This window comes from Periplaneta americana, chromosome 2, assembly GCF_040183065.1.
Source record: "Periplaneta americana isolate PAMFEO1 chromosome 2, P.americana_PAMFEO1_priV1, whole genome shotgun sequence".
In the NCBI taxonomy this organism is placed as follows: Eukaryota; Metazoa; Arthropoda; class Insecta; order Blattodea; family Blattidae; genus Periplaneta; species Periplaneta americana.
Window position 1 is genome coordinate 10560080 of NC_091118.1, and position 16200 is coordinate 10576279.

General features: G+C 35.4%; 1 protein-coding gene across 2 annotated transcripts in view; it reads right to left on the bottom strand.

The window, feature by feature from the left end:
- LOC138713140 (mucin-22-like) overlaps positions 1-16200 on the bottom strand; it is a 68289-nt gene that overhangs the window by 24312 nt on the left and 27777 nt on the right. The window lies entirely within an intron of this gene.

The following is a 16200-nucleotide window of genomic DNA, read 5'->3' on the forward strand; positions in this document are numbered from 1 at the left end:
AAATTTTACTCATTTACACATTTCATATATTTTAAATATAATTTATTAAGTTTGTTTCGTGGACATCAAACTTGGGACAAAAAAGTATGTAAAATTATGTTGAAATTTGAATAGGTCATAAAATTAATGAAAATTGTTCATTGTTGATTAATGTTAGTGTTTTGTTTAATTTCATGGCCTACTATACATGACTGTAGCCATGAGATGGAAGAGATCAGTCATGTAACTGTGAGAAAGACAATGGACTGTTTTCGTGATAGACTAGGACCACAGTCTAGTATATACAGTCACGAAGCTCAATATGTAGAGAATATGCATCCATAGATAGTTGCTAACCACTAGGATCGCTACTATCGCCTCATTACAGACAATGCTAAAAAGTACCGGCACAGTCTATTGTTTCTAGTACCCTCACAACTCAAGCTTCGTGACTGTATATACTCGTACTAGACTGTACTAGGACCTTGTTTGGCTGTGAAAGGTTCTTATTTTGAGCATCTGTTGTTAAGTTCGGTTAGTGATAGTGTTTTGTTTAGTTTTATAGCCTACTAAATGTGACTTTACATAATTATTTGTCTCAAGTTTAAAGTTCACGAAACAAGTTTAATATGAAGTTAAAAGACATGAAACCGGTGAAAGGGGAAACATTTCTACAAATTCATATGTAAAATTTAATGGAGATTCGGAATATGTAAATTTTAATACAGGGTGTCATTAAAATAATAAAGTTTATTGTCACACTCTGTATGCCTGAATAACTACTTTTTTTCGAACACTGGTATCAATTGCATGGTTTATCTCCAACAGTTTTTGTATAAAACTTTTTTAATTAAAATTTCAGAAGTTATTACCAATATTCCATACTTATTGCCCACTCTGCATATAGAAAAGCCTAGAAAGGTGAAAAAATGAATAGGTTATTCTGAATATGTTTTCAAATATGTTTTTCATTTATAAAGAATGTGCCTACAGGTCTGCTTTTCTTTTACTGCCCCAGTGAATGTTAATGTTAATGTTATGTTTTATTTAACGACGCTCGCAACTGCAGCGTCGCCGGATGTGCCGGAATTTTGTCCCGCAGGAGTTCTTTTACATGTCAGTAAATCTACTGACATCAGCCTGTCGTATTTAAGCACACTAAAATGCCATCGACCTGGCCCGGGATCGAACCCGCAACCTTGGGCATAGAAGGCCAGCGCTATATCAACTTGCCAACCAGGTCGACCCCCAGTGACTACAAGTAGCCATAAAATATAGAGAAAATCAGGGACGGCCCGTCCTTATGTGCTACAGTACAATGATAATTTTTGCTCAAATAAAGTGTTTGCAATGCCATAGTATTTGATCTGTCATTTGACAATTTCCCGTGGTTATGTTCATAACGCGTTATAGAGTGTTTAATCTTCGCTCTTTGGTGCCTCAGGGGGTTCGTTGTGCTACTCAAAACTTACATGAGAATGTAGACAGTTAATGCGCATGTGCGAAACTGAAATAACTGCTCTGATTGGCTATTTTTACGCGGGGAAGTGCTGTAGTCAGCTTTAGCACAACACAGCTTGGAGATTGCAAAAGTAAAGAGTAACATAAGAATGCTTGTTTGTGGAAGAACTCGGAACTATGTACAATGTTTTTGGTATTATGCAAATCTAGTCTTTCAGGTGAAATTATTCAAATATTTTCGGTAATTCAAGTGTCCGACTGCTGCTGCCATCTACCTTTTTTTTTTAGGTTCCTCCTGAATCACTCAGCAAGCGACGGAGAATGGAATCATAGAAAATTGAAGCCAAGGAAGTATGTGATCGTATAATTCAGGAAATTACTTATCGTTTCCATTCTTTAAGCTATCTAGACGCAACAAAATTGTTAAACGGCAAACTTTTTTGACAATTTTTCGCATTTCGCAACTTGAAGTTGCTGTCAACAGCTTTACTGTACTGAACAAAAGAGTGTTAAATACACAACTTGGAGTTCTATAGGGAAGACCCGACTTCCGAAATATAGATGGCTGTTCAATTGTTACAATACATAGTCTCCAACAATTTACAGGATCCATTCTGTGAAGTACCGAAGTTGTTAAATATTTTGGTTACAACACCAATGACCACTGCTGAGCCAGAAAGATGTTTTTCTTGCTTGAAACGCATAAAAACGTTTTTAAAGAACACTATGTCCCAGGATCGCCTCACTGCTCTTGCAATACTGTCAATAGAAGAGAGTATGATGTCCAAGATGGAGGGGTTTAACACCAGGGTAATTGACAAGTTCTGCAGTAGGAAGAAACGTCGTATGGACTTCATATTTCGTCACTAGGCGAGTTTCAAATTAAGATAAATACATATAAGTGTATATAGTAGGCAGATAGAGAGATTGTAGCACACTCATTATTTTGGCCACCAGCCGCTACTGCAGAAAATACATAACGCCATTAGGAACGGAACCCAGGACTTTCCGGTTCGCAAAGATGCGCCTTAACCGCGACATTACCGTCCGTTCCTTCATTTAAATGTTACGTAATAAATTTTGAATTAGGGTCAAGGCTGGTAATATTGTGATACAGATAATATTATGATAGTATTTTTGGAGAATTTTTTACAATTTACCTCAGCGAGAGAAGAACCGGTTTTGTGCAGAAACTTGTTCACGAACATTCCCTTAATACGTTGACGCAAAAAACCGATCTTCCTCTCGCTCAGTAAAATTGTAAAAAATTCTCAGAAAGAACTATCACAATATTATTAGTAATATCACAATATTACCAACATTTAACCTATATGTTAAGTAACACTTTTAGAAACATACGAGGTGCGTTTGAAAAGTTCGTAGCCTGACACACAGATGACATTGAAAATATGTCAAGAATACCACCATTGTCAGCGGCCATTTTACTTTAGTTCAAGCACGAAAAATAATAATTTTCTGTTGACTACATTTTCTGTAGTTTAATTTTGAAGTTACTGCACTGAATATACTGGCAAAAAATGGAAAATATCGAGTTTCGTGCTGTCATTAAATATTTCGTAAAAAAAAAAGGAACAAGTCCAACAGAAATTAAGCAGACATAGATGTTACAGTGGGAGAATCCGCTTCAATGTTTTGCACTGTGAAAAAATGGGCGGCACTATTTAAACATGGTAGAGAGTGTGTGTGTGTGGAAGACGACCTTTGCAGTGGACGTCCAGTAACAGCAACAAGTGAAGAAATCGTAGAAAAAATCCACGATACGGTGTTGAAAGACCGTCAACTGAAAGTGCGAGAAATTAGCGAGGTTATGCGTATCTGAACTGAACGGGTACGCCACATCTAGGTCAATGTCTTCGGCATGTCCAAGGTCTCCGCATGGTGGGTTCTGATATTTGTTAACACCGGAAGAAAAACAAGTCAAATTTCGAGTGATTGACTGACTCGATTCGAGAAAAATACGCCCAATTTTTAAGGCGGTTTGTGACCACTGATGAAACCTCGATCCACTACTACATACCAGAGACAAAACAGCTGTCGAAACAATGGAAGCGCAGTGATTCTCCGCCTCCAAAGAAAGAAAATGGTTATTGACTATCCAGCAAAAGGGAGAAAATTATTCAAAGATTCTGCAGGAAGTAAAAGGAAAAATTCGCAAGAAAATCCTGGTATGGCCAAGAAGAAAGTGTTGCTTCATCACGACAATGCACCTGCTCACATGTCTGCAATCGCGGTTGCTAACTACAAGAACTACGGTTCGAATTCTTGCCGCACCCTCTCCCCTACTCACGAGATCTTCCACTCTCAGACTTCTTTCTTTTCCCAAAGCCCTAAGGGCCGTATTCATAAATGAGACTTTGGCTGAAGACTTCCCAAAGTCGACTTTCGTAGTAAAGGTTAACTTTGTTAGAAGTCCTATTCATAGACAATACTTCTGAGACTTTGACTTTGACTTCGGTAAGTCGAGATTTGACGATCTTGTTTTAATGTTGGCAATCAAAATCACTGCCTTCTAAACGAATTAAATTAATAGATAGTTAAAATAGAGTAGGCATTGCCAAAATCAAAGCCATCTTTTGAGTCAGAAATCGATGAAACAATTGAACATCGGTACATGTTAAGCAGTTGTTAATAGTTCTTGCAGCTTTACATAAGAATAATATTATTCGAGGGCTTATTGTGGAACTAACGTAAGTACCGTATAAAAAAAAGACTTTTTAGGTCTTTACAATAATTGACAATAATTTGTTCTTCTAGCTGGCCACAAAAAATCATAACTCAGTTCTTGTATATAACGCAATTCGTAACTACAAAACATGATGGTATAGTTTATCTGAAATAATATTGCTGTTCAGAATTTTTGTTTTGAATAAAACATCGATTATAGTTACGTTAGTTACACATTAAGCTCTCGAATTATTTCATGGTAAAATAATTTTATTCTGAAGATATGGAAGATAAAACGCCGCCATGACAGACTATGAAAGAGACATATTATCCTGCTGGCAGTTGGCAGAGTTATTCCCTGTATGTTTACAGAAACTACTTAAAAATTATCTGAAATCAATATGCAGAAAACATTATTATGACGACCGCAAGGATTATAAATTAACTGCATTTCCAACTGTATAACCTATCCTGTATAGAATTAAATAGTAAGAATCAATATTAAGCTATTAATCCTTACCTACGGCGTAAAATCGGGATGAAATAAGTTGTATTATTATTGGTGGAACAGATAATGCTCTTTGATTATTCATCCATGAAAGTTGAAACATGGCGATGATATTTAATACTGTTTATCAAATCTGTACCTTGATTTGAATTTATAATCTATAATAATACGCTAAGGAACATGAGAAACTTTGCAAATCAAGATTTTCAGGTATAACTCCCTGTAAAGTTGATTTGAATAATTTCGAGGGAAAAATTGTTCCGGAGCCGGGTATCGACGGTTGTCAGCCCACTTTGAGGTCTGTGGATATAGAGGGAAAAATTGGATCGGTGTCGGTTAGAGTTCCCGAGTAGCTCAGTGATAGAGCGTTGGTACGTTAAACCAAAGGTCCCGGGTTCGATACCCGGCCCCGGAACAATTTTTCCCTCGAAATTATTCAAATCAACTTTACAGGAAGTTATACCTGAAATCTTGATTTGCATAATACACGTCACTGTTCGTTAACAGAAAACCACAATTTAAGTCACACGGAGTTAGTGTGCACTCGAAGTTGGCTGCTTGACGGTTGTCAGCCCACTTTGAGGTCTGTGGATATAGAGGGAAAAATTGGATCGGTGTCGGTTAGAGTTCCCGAGTAGCTCAGTGGTAGAGCGTTGGTACGTTAAACCAAAGGTCCCGGGTTCGATACCCGGCTCCGGAACAATTTTTCCCTCGAAATTATTCAAATCAACTTTACAGGGAGTTATACCTGAAAATCTTGATTTGCATAATACACGTCACTGTTCGTTAACAGAAAACCACAATTTAAGTCACACGGAGTTAGTGTGCACTCGAAGTTGGTTGCTTGACGGTTGTGAGCCCACTTTGAGTTCTGTGGATATAGAGGGAAAAATTGGATCGGTGTCGGTTAGAGTTCCCGAGTAGCTCAGTGGTAGAGCGTTGGTACGTTAAACCATAGGTCCCGGGTTCGATACCCGGCCCCGGAACAATTTTTCCCTCGAAATTATTCATGAGAAACTTTAATAATCTCCTAGATGTCTTCAATATTCACGGAAAATTCAACAATTTCCTAAATATCAGCCATTTTCCTGTTGTCCACGAACGAAAGTCAAAGTCAAAGTCTAGATTTTCGGCGACTTCGAAGTAAAGTCACGATTGAAGTTTACTTTCCTCGAAGTGTCGACTGTGAATAGGAAAATGGTGACTTTGTACTTTCCAAAGTCAACTTTGGTCCAAAGTCTCGTCTATCAATACGACCCTAAACTCACTTGGCTGGGAAGAAATTTTCGTCAAATGAAGAGGTTATGGCTGTAGCAGAAGGCTATTTTGCAGATCTCAGGAATCTGTGTACAAAGAAGGTATAGCAGCATTGCAACACCGGTGAACCAACTGTGTGAATCTCAGGGAGTGATTATGGTGACTATTACACTCTTACTACGTCACACTACTTTTGACCAATAAAACGGTACGAAAGGACGTATTTCAACCAATCATAGCTGCTTATCGCACAATTTTATCGCGTCCCTAGCATTTGTTTAATTTTATCGCGTCCCTAGCATTTGTTTCTTTGTTTGCCAACATTTGAAACTGCGCTGGTCTGGACGTCAAAAAAAAAAATATATATATATATATAATTACAAACCACTCCAGTCGATGCACAGCAGTTTCAAATGTGACTCGCATTGGCATTCAAGAACAAGAATTAATAAAAATCACTGATCATACCTATGCATCTTCTGAAATCCGATTTACAAATAAATGAAGAGCACCATTCGGAAATCCTGAATAAGTTGAATAAACCATGTAGGCCTAAATCAACGAGTTCCACTTCTATTACGCACACGTCCAATATAACATCAATTGAACCACCAACCACATTCAAATTTGAAAATTGTACATTCAATAATTATTCCTTTTAAAATTATTCATTCGGAAATCCTGAATAAGTTGAATACACCATGTAGGCCTACATCAACGAGTTCCACTTCTATTACGCACACGTCCAATATAACATCAATTGAACCACCAACCACATTCAAATTTGAAAATTGTACATTCAATAATTATTCCTTTTAAAATTATTCATGTTTATTTTTTATGTCATCGTCGTTAATTAAAACTTTTCTAACACTTGTGATACTAGTTATGTTTGTTATAGCTTCTGCTATATGATATTATGGATAGTCACGTATCAGAGATTGTTTAATATTAAGATTTATTGAAAATCATCTGTCAAGTGACGTTGATTACTGGGATTCGGATAATTGAAGTGGAATGTTGCATTTTAATAAAAATGAAACTGAATCAACAAAGCCTTCTTGACTAGTAACATTGCCATCGTGTATGATAGATCGAGAACTTCTCCACGAGAAGGCATTGCTCACTACTGCCATCTAGCATGCATCTAGAGTAATAATTGTAAAGTTGAGATGGTACAATAATACATTTGAAGACAGTTGTATTTTCGTAAGTCAGTTAATAATTTATTGTATGGAGTACTTCGTTACTTCTAATCTTTATATACTTTCTTCTAATCGTGTAATAGTCAATTAAATCCCACTCGAGTTTTGATTTTCTCTAGATAAATCAAAACGTCTAGTGAGATTACTGTTGATAAATAAAGATTGTTTCAGAATAATCCTAGTTTAATTTCTTTATGCTCGACCATGCCGAAATGTAGTAATTATACACCTGGTAGCAGCCCTTTAATGGACCTCATTAAAGTACAACTATTCATTAAAGTTCAGGTGATCCACCAATCAGAAAACACCATTGTAGCAATATGAAAGCGCAAGTATCGATTATTCTCGGATACGCAATCGAAAGACAACTAGCGAAACGTCACGGAGGCTGGAAATCCAATACTGTCACAGAAGGTTATGTTCTGTTACTATAATAATTAGCGTTAATTGTAAATAATATTCAAATAAGTTCAATTTGCCATCTCGTTTTTCAATGTTTAAATCAATTTCAAGGTTATATCAAGATTAATGTTTATTTTACTCTCTTGATTATATCAAGGTCAATGACATTTGTGTCTCGGAAAAAAATCAATACTTTCGCGTCTGCGCACATTTCACAATTTGCGAGATATTGCACAAGATCAGTTCCGCTCCTCAGTCAGATAAGAATAACATGAATACTTATGAATAATTTCAAGTTAGAAATATGGTGGAGCATGAAAAGTCGTATGAAACTTGCATATAACGGTAATTAAGACGCTCGTATGAAAATTATGAAACTCGCTTGCGCTCGTTTCATAAACATACTCGCGTCTTAATTACTGCCATTATAGGCTCATTGCATAACGTACTATTATCAAGCTATGAACTTTCTAAACAACCCTGGTAGAAGATATGGAGACATTTCGGCTCTAGAATGTGATAATGTGTTTGATGCCACATTTCCACCACCTTTTACTCCTCGGAAAGACCCGACACTAAATTTGATAAGAGACTGAAAGAACTTCAGGTCCATTCTGGAAGTTCTGGCAACGAGAAAAATCTCATCACCATCCGGGATTGAACTCAGGACCATCCAGTCCGAAGTCGGCGCTCTACTTGTTGGACTACCCGGTTCTGTTTCATTAATAGATCTATAATAAAAATTTAATTCAGATATAATTAAATTAGCATTGTAACAATTTTAATTACTTCAAAGGGTAGATATTTATTTTTCTATTAGAACTGTTGAAACTGAATAAACCAGTGCCATCACTACAAGTGGGAGCAATGGAAGAATGCGTGTGCAAAATTTTGACTCTGAAACCTAGATAGTGTCCGTGAGATAGGAATACTTACAGTATGTGTCCAATTTTTTCATATATTAAATATTTTAAAATCAATTTGTAGCCACTAGAAACTTAAAAGTCTGGATCTCTAAATTTATACTCCTTGGTACACATATGTAAAAAAAATTATGAAAATCCATTAAAGTTCTTTTGAGATATTATTGTTTAAGTTATAAAAGTGAGTCTGAAAATAATTCATGCAACCCTATCCTCTTAAGAACTAAAATAACGTAAACAGTTGAGTAACGAAAGAAATACAAAAAAACAACTGAAAAACAAACATAGGTCTAAGTATAAAAAATATAAGATTGTAAATACTTAATATAATATTAACTATTAAACGAAACAAACAAAAAGCCAAAACAAAGGTTCACATGAAGCCAATTGTTAAATTTTTACCTAAAAATAAAGGAATGAATACATAAATAACTTCAAGATAACCTATTTGCATATCTTGAAATGTGACAACCCTTTGTCTTTTGTTTACACAAACTCGGAAAACAAAGAACTATCGCTGTGTGTCATTTATCAGCCCAGACGGCTCTTTATCACAACTGACATGCTGAATCTCACATTACTCTAGGAACCTGCATGACATGGTCGCCATGGAAACTAAATCTGACATCGTATCTTATTTTACATGCTTCGTTTCAACTCTTTTTTTTTATATACGTTTTCTTTTTAATGCACATAACTTCATATCAACAGCCGGCACGGTTGTGTAGTGGCTAGAGTGCTGGACTTATAATCCTGTGGACTCGGGTTCGGTCCTTGGTGTACCCCCAGATTTATAATTTGTGTTTGGCAACCCCGTTGTTCAGGTAACACAGGGATTTTCTCGGGGAGATCCGGTTCTCCTGTTGTATCAAAAATATCCATCAGAATATCATCTCATCACAGGTGTAGCGTAGACCAACCTCTTATGACGCACTCAGGGCAATGACTCTGTTTATAAATTGGTCTACACAACTAGTGTCATATGGGTGAATGACGAATATTCAACTACTCGCCATTAGACAAAAAAATAAGAAGTCATTTTGATTTGTTCCGTATGCATCCTGGTTGAGTGGAAGAGAAGGCCTGATGGGCTTAACTCGGCCAGGGAAAATAAAACTATTATTATTATTATTATTATTATTATTATTATTATTATTATTATTATTATTATTATTATTATTATTAGACCTATGTTGTTGTTTAATAAAATGTCCGAAAACAGGTCTGAACCTCACAAGTAATACCAAGAAGACATCACTTATAAGGCAAAGTAGGCCAGGAAATGATGGGGTAAGGTGGCCAGTTCTTTCCCCCTCCATTGCATACATCACCGACTAGCTACAGTCCACACCTGTGGAGTAACGGTTAGCGCGTCTGGCCGCGAAAGCAGGTGGCCCGGGTTCGATTCCCGGTCGGGACAAGTTACCTGGTTGAGGTTTTTTCCGGACTTTTCCCTCAACCCAATATGAGCAAATAATGGGTAACTTTCGGTGCTGGACCCCGGACTCATTTCACCGGCATTATCACCTTCATCTCATTCAGTTGCTAAATAACCTAGATGTTGACAAAGCGTCGTAAAATAACCTACTAAAATAAAAATATTTAAAAAATATAGCTACATATTACACTAGTCAGACTTCAGATGCATACAAATACATAATAAATAAAATTGTTCTTCCTCTATAAGTAACACATATCGTCAAGTGAGTTGTACTGCCTGATAATAGATGTACATATTATTATTATTATTATTATTATTATTATTATTACTATTAGTAGTAGTAGTAGAAGTAGTAGTAGTATAGTAGTAGTAGTAGTAGTATAGTAGTAGTAGTAGTATAGTAGTAGTAGTAGTATAGTAGTAGTATAGTAGTAGTAGTAGTATAGTAGTAGTATAATAGTAGTAGTAGTAGTAGTAGTAGTATAGTAGTAGTAGTAGTAATAGTATAGTAGTAGTATAATAGTAGTAGTAGTATAGTAGTAGTATAGTAGTAGTAGTAGTAGTAGTAGTAGTAGTATAGTAGTAGTAGTAGTATAGTAGTAGTAGTAGTAGTATAGTAGTAGTAGTAGTATAGTAGTAGTAGTAGTAGTAGTATAGTAGTAGTAGTATAGTAGTAGTAGTATAGTAGTAGTAGTATAGTAGTAGTAGTAGTAGTATAGTAGTAGTAGTAGTATAGTAGTAGTAGTATAGTAGTAGTAGTATAGTAGTAGTATAGTAGTAGTAGTATAGTAGTAGTATAGTAGTAGTAGTAGTATAGTAGTAGTAGTAGTATAGTAGTAGTAGTATAGTAGTAGTAGTAGTAGTAGTAGTATAGTAGTAGTAGTAGTATAGTAGTAGTAGTATAGTAGTAGTAGTATAGTAGTAGTATAGTAGTAGTAGTAGTATAGTAGTAGTAGTATAGTAGTAGTAGTATAGTAGTAGTAGTAATAGTATAGTAGTAGTAGTAGTAGTAGTATAGTAGTAGTATAGTAGTAGTAGTATAGTAGTAGTAGTATAGTAGTAGTAGTAGTATAATAGTAGTATAGTAGTAGTAGTATAGTAGTAGTATAATAGTAGTAGTAGTAGTATAGTAGTAGTAGTAGTAGTATAGTAGTAGTATAATAGTAGTAGTAGTAGTATAGTAGTAGTAGTATAGTAGTATAGTAGTAGTAGTAGTAGTATAGTAGTAGTAGAGGATTGTCTGTTATTCGTAGCTTATTTCATTTCGTTAATTAAACACACTAAAATCTTACAATAACTTGTATTTATTTATCCTAATTCCATTACCCTAATTCCTGAATAGATGTTATACGAAATCGTAGAAATGTTCTTAAATCGCCCGTCACTTTTTTATACAATGAAATATTGAAGAGTCTCTGAACAGATCTGGGCTTTGAAATTAATGGAAACTCCATGACGACGATAAAACGAATGTGAAAAGTGAGCATCGTACTGGTAGTCGTAACTCAGCTGTTACAATAAGTTATATGAAGATGTGGAGAGATGGTGTTGCTATGGCAACTGTCTGTGTCTTTAAGAATGTCATTTTATAACAAAAAAATGAGATTAAAATGAACAAGACAAGTGTATTCATGTAATGTGGGTATAATATTATTATCTCACTGAAAATCAGAATAGAAACATAGTTGAAATCTGTCTCCTTCAAACACAGTCATCATCATTTCATTATCATGACCACTATTATAATGTGTTATAATCATCATCGTGATTACCATCTATCATTGTCATCAACACTACCATCGTCATCGTCATTGGTATCATCAAAATTACCATCTTCACCTTCGCCACCTTATTGATAATCGTTTAATCACTATTATAGTTGATATTTTGTATCTGAAGATTGGATGAAAGTGTGTAAGAGATACGTATAGTGTTGCACATTTTGGTACACCCGGTAGTTCATTATTCCCTCCTCCGATTTGTGATGTGGAAGATAACAAGAAGTGTAGCCTTGATCCGCTTGTTCACCTTTCACTGACCGGACGCCGGTTCGAGTCCGGATACCGCCCCACTCCTCTCAAAAATAAATTGTGTCACAACTATAGATGTTTTCACGTCCTGCCGTACGGATTCTGCAGAGATCTTTTGAAACATTAGGCCTACATAATGAAGAGAGATAAGTTCCTAGCCTAGCTTGGGAAAAGATACTGCATCTCAATACAAATCTTTATTTAACCTTAACTCGGTACACTTCACATATTGGCCATAACTAGACGAAGGATTAGCATGAAAATGCATGATTTTATTGATAAGTCATACACTGTTTCGCCGATGTAGTACAATGCGTTTGAGTCTAAAGAAAGCAGAAAACAGTACAACGTGGTCTGTTGTGACGAGAATCCAAGCCCCCGTATACCGGTAAGGCATCATGTCACAAATACGTTCACGTCTGAGTATTTCTGACAAAGCAAATATTAGACTAATTAACGTCTTGAAAACGGCGGAAATACTAAGAATATTGCTGGAGACTTTAAGGTAATATTTATTTATCTACCTATCTATTTATTTATTTATTTATCTATTCATCTATTTATCTATTTATTTATTAATTTATTTATTTCTTTATTTATTTATTCATTTATTCATTCATTCATTCATTGATTTATTCATTGATTCATTCATTCATTGATTCATTGATTGATTGACTCATTCATTCATTTAATTATTCACTTATTTATTCACTCATTCATTCACTCATTTATTCACTCATTCATTCATTTATTTATTCATTCATTCATTTAATTATTTATTTATTCACTTATTTATTCACTCATTCATTCACTCATTTATTCACTTATTCATCTGCCCGCGAAACCAGGTGGCCCGTGTTCGAATCCCGGTCGGGGCAAGTTACCTGGTTGAGGTTTTTTCCGGGGTTTTCCCTCAACCCAATGTGAGCAAATGCTGGGTAACTTTCGGTGTTGGACCCCGGACTCATTTCACCGGCATTATCACCTTCATATCATTCAGACGCTAAATAACCTAGATGTTGATACAGCGTCGAAAATAACCCAATAAAAAAATTCACTTATTCATTCTCTCATTTATTCACTCATTCATTCATTTATTTATTCATTCATTTATTCATTGATTTATTCATTCATTTATTCATTGATTGATTGATTCACTCACTCACTCACTCACTCACTTACTCACTTACTCACTTACTCAGTTACTTACTTACTTACTTATTTATTTATTTATTTATTTATTTATTTATTTATTTATTTATTTATTTATTTATTTATTTATTTATTTATTTATTTATTATATAGGCTACAGGTTGAGGCAGAAAGAATGAAGACATTTGAAAGTGGGAAATATTTTAATTCCTAGAACATAATCAAGATGTATTCACATAACTGAAGCATTATTCATTTTTTTTGAAGACGGCATCTGTTGGATGAGCACCGTCACTGTCAATGTCCTACTGTATGCGGTGTCCATTAGCCTACCCTTCTTATTGTCATCATTGTCATCGTCAACATCGCTGTCATCGTCGTGAAGATCATTATCATCGTGTTGAACATCATTGCCGTTGATAACATTAGTCATCATTGCCATCTTCAACATCGCTGTCATCGTCGTGAACATCATTATCATCGTCGTAAACATTACTGTCATCATTGTCATCGTGAACACCGCTTAACAAAATCAATATATTTATCCCTTGTCAACAACGTTGTCAGCAGCATTAGCGACATGTCTGCATTTTTATTCCGTCTGTTATGGTTGTGAGACATCCAAAGTTTCGCCGTATGCTTCGACCGCGCCACAAAAAAAGAAACCTTCGCGCCTAGATCCTACGGTACTAATACAGCTTTGCACACATCCCCACTCCACATCAATGCTTAAATGTCAGCGATTGCAAGAACTGTCACATGTTGTGGACAAATGCAGATTTGTCAAAGTTTCTCCAAGCACTCCCAATTTTCAATCATTACTCACCTAACCAGGGGTATTCTGATGGTGGATGTGAAGGGTGCGGCAACTTGTCTGTCTGTCTGTCTGTCTGTCTGTCTGTCCTTAGTCATGCTGATTCACTTCGCAGAGTAGTAAATTCGTAAAGTAAACAGCAGAAAGTAGCGAAGTGGATTCACCTTGGGAGAGAATGGGAACCGGTTACTATGACTACGGCTACAAACATATCGGAACGGCACTGTGAGACGCTAGGATTGCCTGGCCCGTTTTGTCAACGCCCGTCCCGCAGGAGTCAACGCCCCACATTGCGTCTTGATCGGGGACGTGAGTCAACCGGGCACACGAGTGAGCTGTACATAGATAGGGCAGGAGGCAGAATAAAGCTGAGCGGGATAACACGAAAAATCGATGAAAGGAAGTTATTACAAGAATTACTATAAGCAAACAAAGGAAAGTAAATTTACAACAAAGGAAACATTAATAGGTAAAAGAGGACAAGGTCAGAGAGAGAGAGAGAGAGAGAGAGAGAGAGATGGAAAGAAAGATGGGAAGAAATAAACAAAACAATTGACTGCAGAACAAAGAGAAAAAAGAAAAACGAAACTGTTGAAGACAGAAAAAGAGAAGGTAGAAACGAAACAGATGAAAGCATAAAAAAGAGAAAAATAGATGAAGGAAAAATAAAGACGAAAAGGAAAAGAAATAGGTGAAAGAGGAATGAAGAGAAGGGAAAAAACAGATGAAGGAAGGAAAAAGTAAAAATGAAATAAAATAGATAGACTAAAAAGAGAAAGGAAGACAAAACAAATGAACGAAGGATAAAGAAGAAAAGGAAACAAAATAGGTGAAAGAGGAATGAAGAGAAAGGTGAAACAAAACAGACGAAGGAAGAAAAAAGTAAAAGGAGAAACAAACAGATGAAGGTAGAAAAGGTAAAAGAAGGAACAAAACAGATAAAGTAAGAAAAAAGTGAAATCAGAAACAAAATAGATGAATTAAGAATAAAAGAGAAATGTGAAACAAAATAAATGAAGGAAGAAAAGGTAAAAGAAGGAACAAAATAGATGAAGGAAGAAAAGGTAGAAGAAGGAACAAAACAGATAAAGGAAGATGAAAGTGAAATGAGAAACAAAATATATGAATTAAAAATAAAAACAGAAAGGAAAAACAAAACAAATGAAGGAAGAATAAAGACGAAAAGGAAACAAACAGGAGAAAGAAGAAAGTAGAGAAAGGAGAAACAAAACAGTTGAAGGAAGAAAGAGTAAAACAAGAAAGGAAACAGATAAAGGAAGAAACAAGTGAAATGGGCAACAAAACATGAATTAAGTATAAGAAGAGAAAAGAGGAACAAAACAAATGAAGGGAGAATAAAGAAAAAGAAAAAAACAGATGAAGGAAGAAAAAAGAGAAAGGAGAAACGAACCTTATGAAGGAAGGAAAGTGTAAAAAGAGAATAAAACACATGAAAGAAGACAAAAGTAAAAGGAAAAACAAAACAAATGAAGGAAGAAGAAATTGAAAGAAGGAAAACAAATGAACAAGAAAAAATTAAAAGGAGAAACAAAACAGATCAAGGAAGAAAAATGATCCCATTTATTAGCGTATCTCAGGAATATGTCGGTTGAAGTCTTTTAGACAAAGAAATCGAGTCTCGAAAGAAGTGTAATAATATTAGTAACTTATTTGTGTCTATACCTGTCTGCAACCAGGATGCCCAAGAATTTTGTGCGAGATCGTGCGTATTTGCTTGGTTTCCGCACAAAACCAATCCGTGGAAAGTCTAAAATTCCACATTCAGTATTCCCAACCTAACACACATAACAATTTCCCTCTTCTTACCGCTTAAGTGACATATTGATTTTACTGCTTTAGGCTTTTAACATATTATTTTTAGAGACGTTCAATATAGTAATAATTATAAATTGGAAACTTACCACTGCAATTTCACCTAAATTGAAATGTTAATTATTGTTTTTAAATATTTGCAAAACTTAAGTAAACTCTACAACTCCACTAAAGTTACTGCATTCATGATACAAGTAACATTAAGGAAGCCGTGAAAATATCAACAAGATTCCAGACTCATCATTGACTGGGGGGGGGGGGCGAAGACAGACGTATATCAAGGCCTGCTGGAGTATAGTAAACACAGAAAACATTTTAAAGCAACAATGTTGAAGATAGATATTTTTGTTTTGCAAATTAGCCGTCATTGAACAGAAACCAAGATGGAGATTTCATTGCAACTAATTAGAAATTCCTCTTTCAGGTATGTAATAAACGATCTTCGCACAAAATAATGTACGATACACGAGCGGTATGTTTTCTTTCAATTCTCGGAAATTAAAAAAGCTC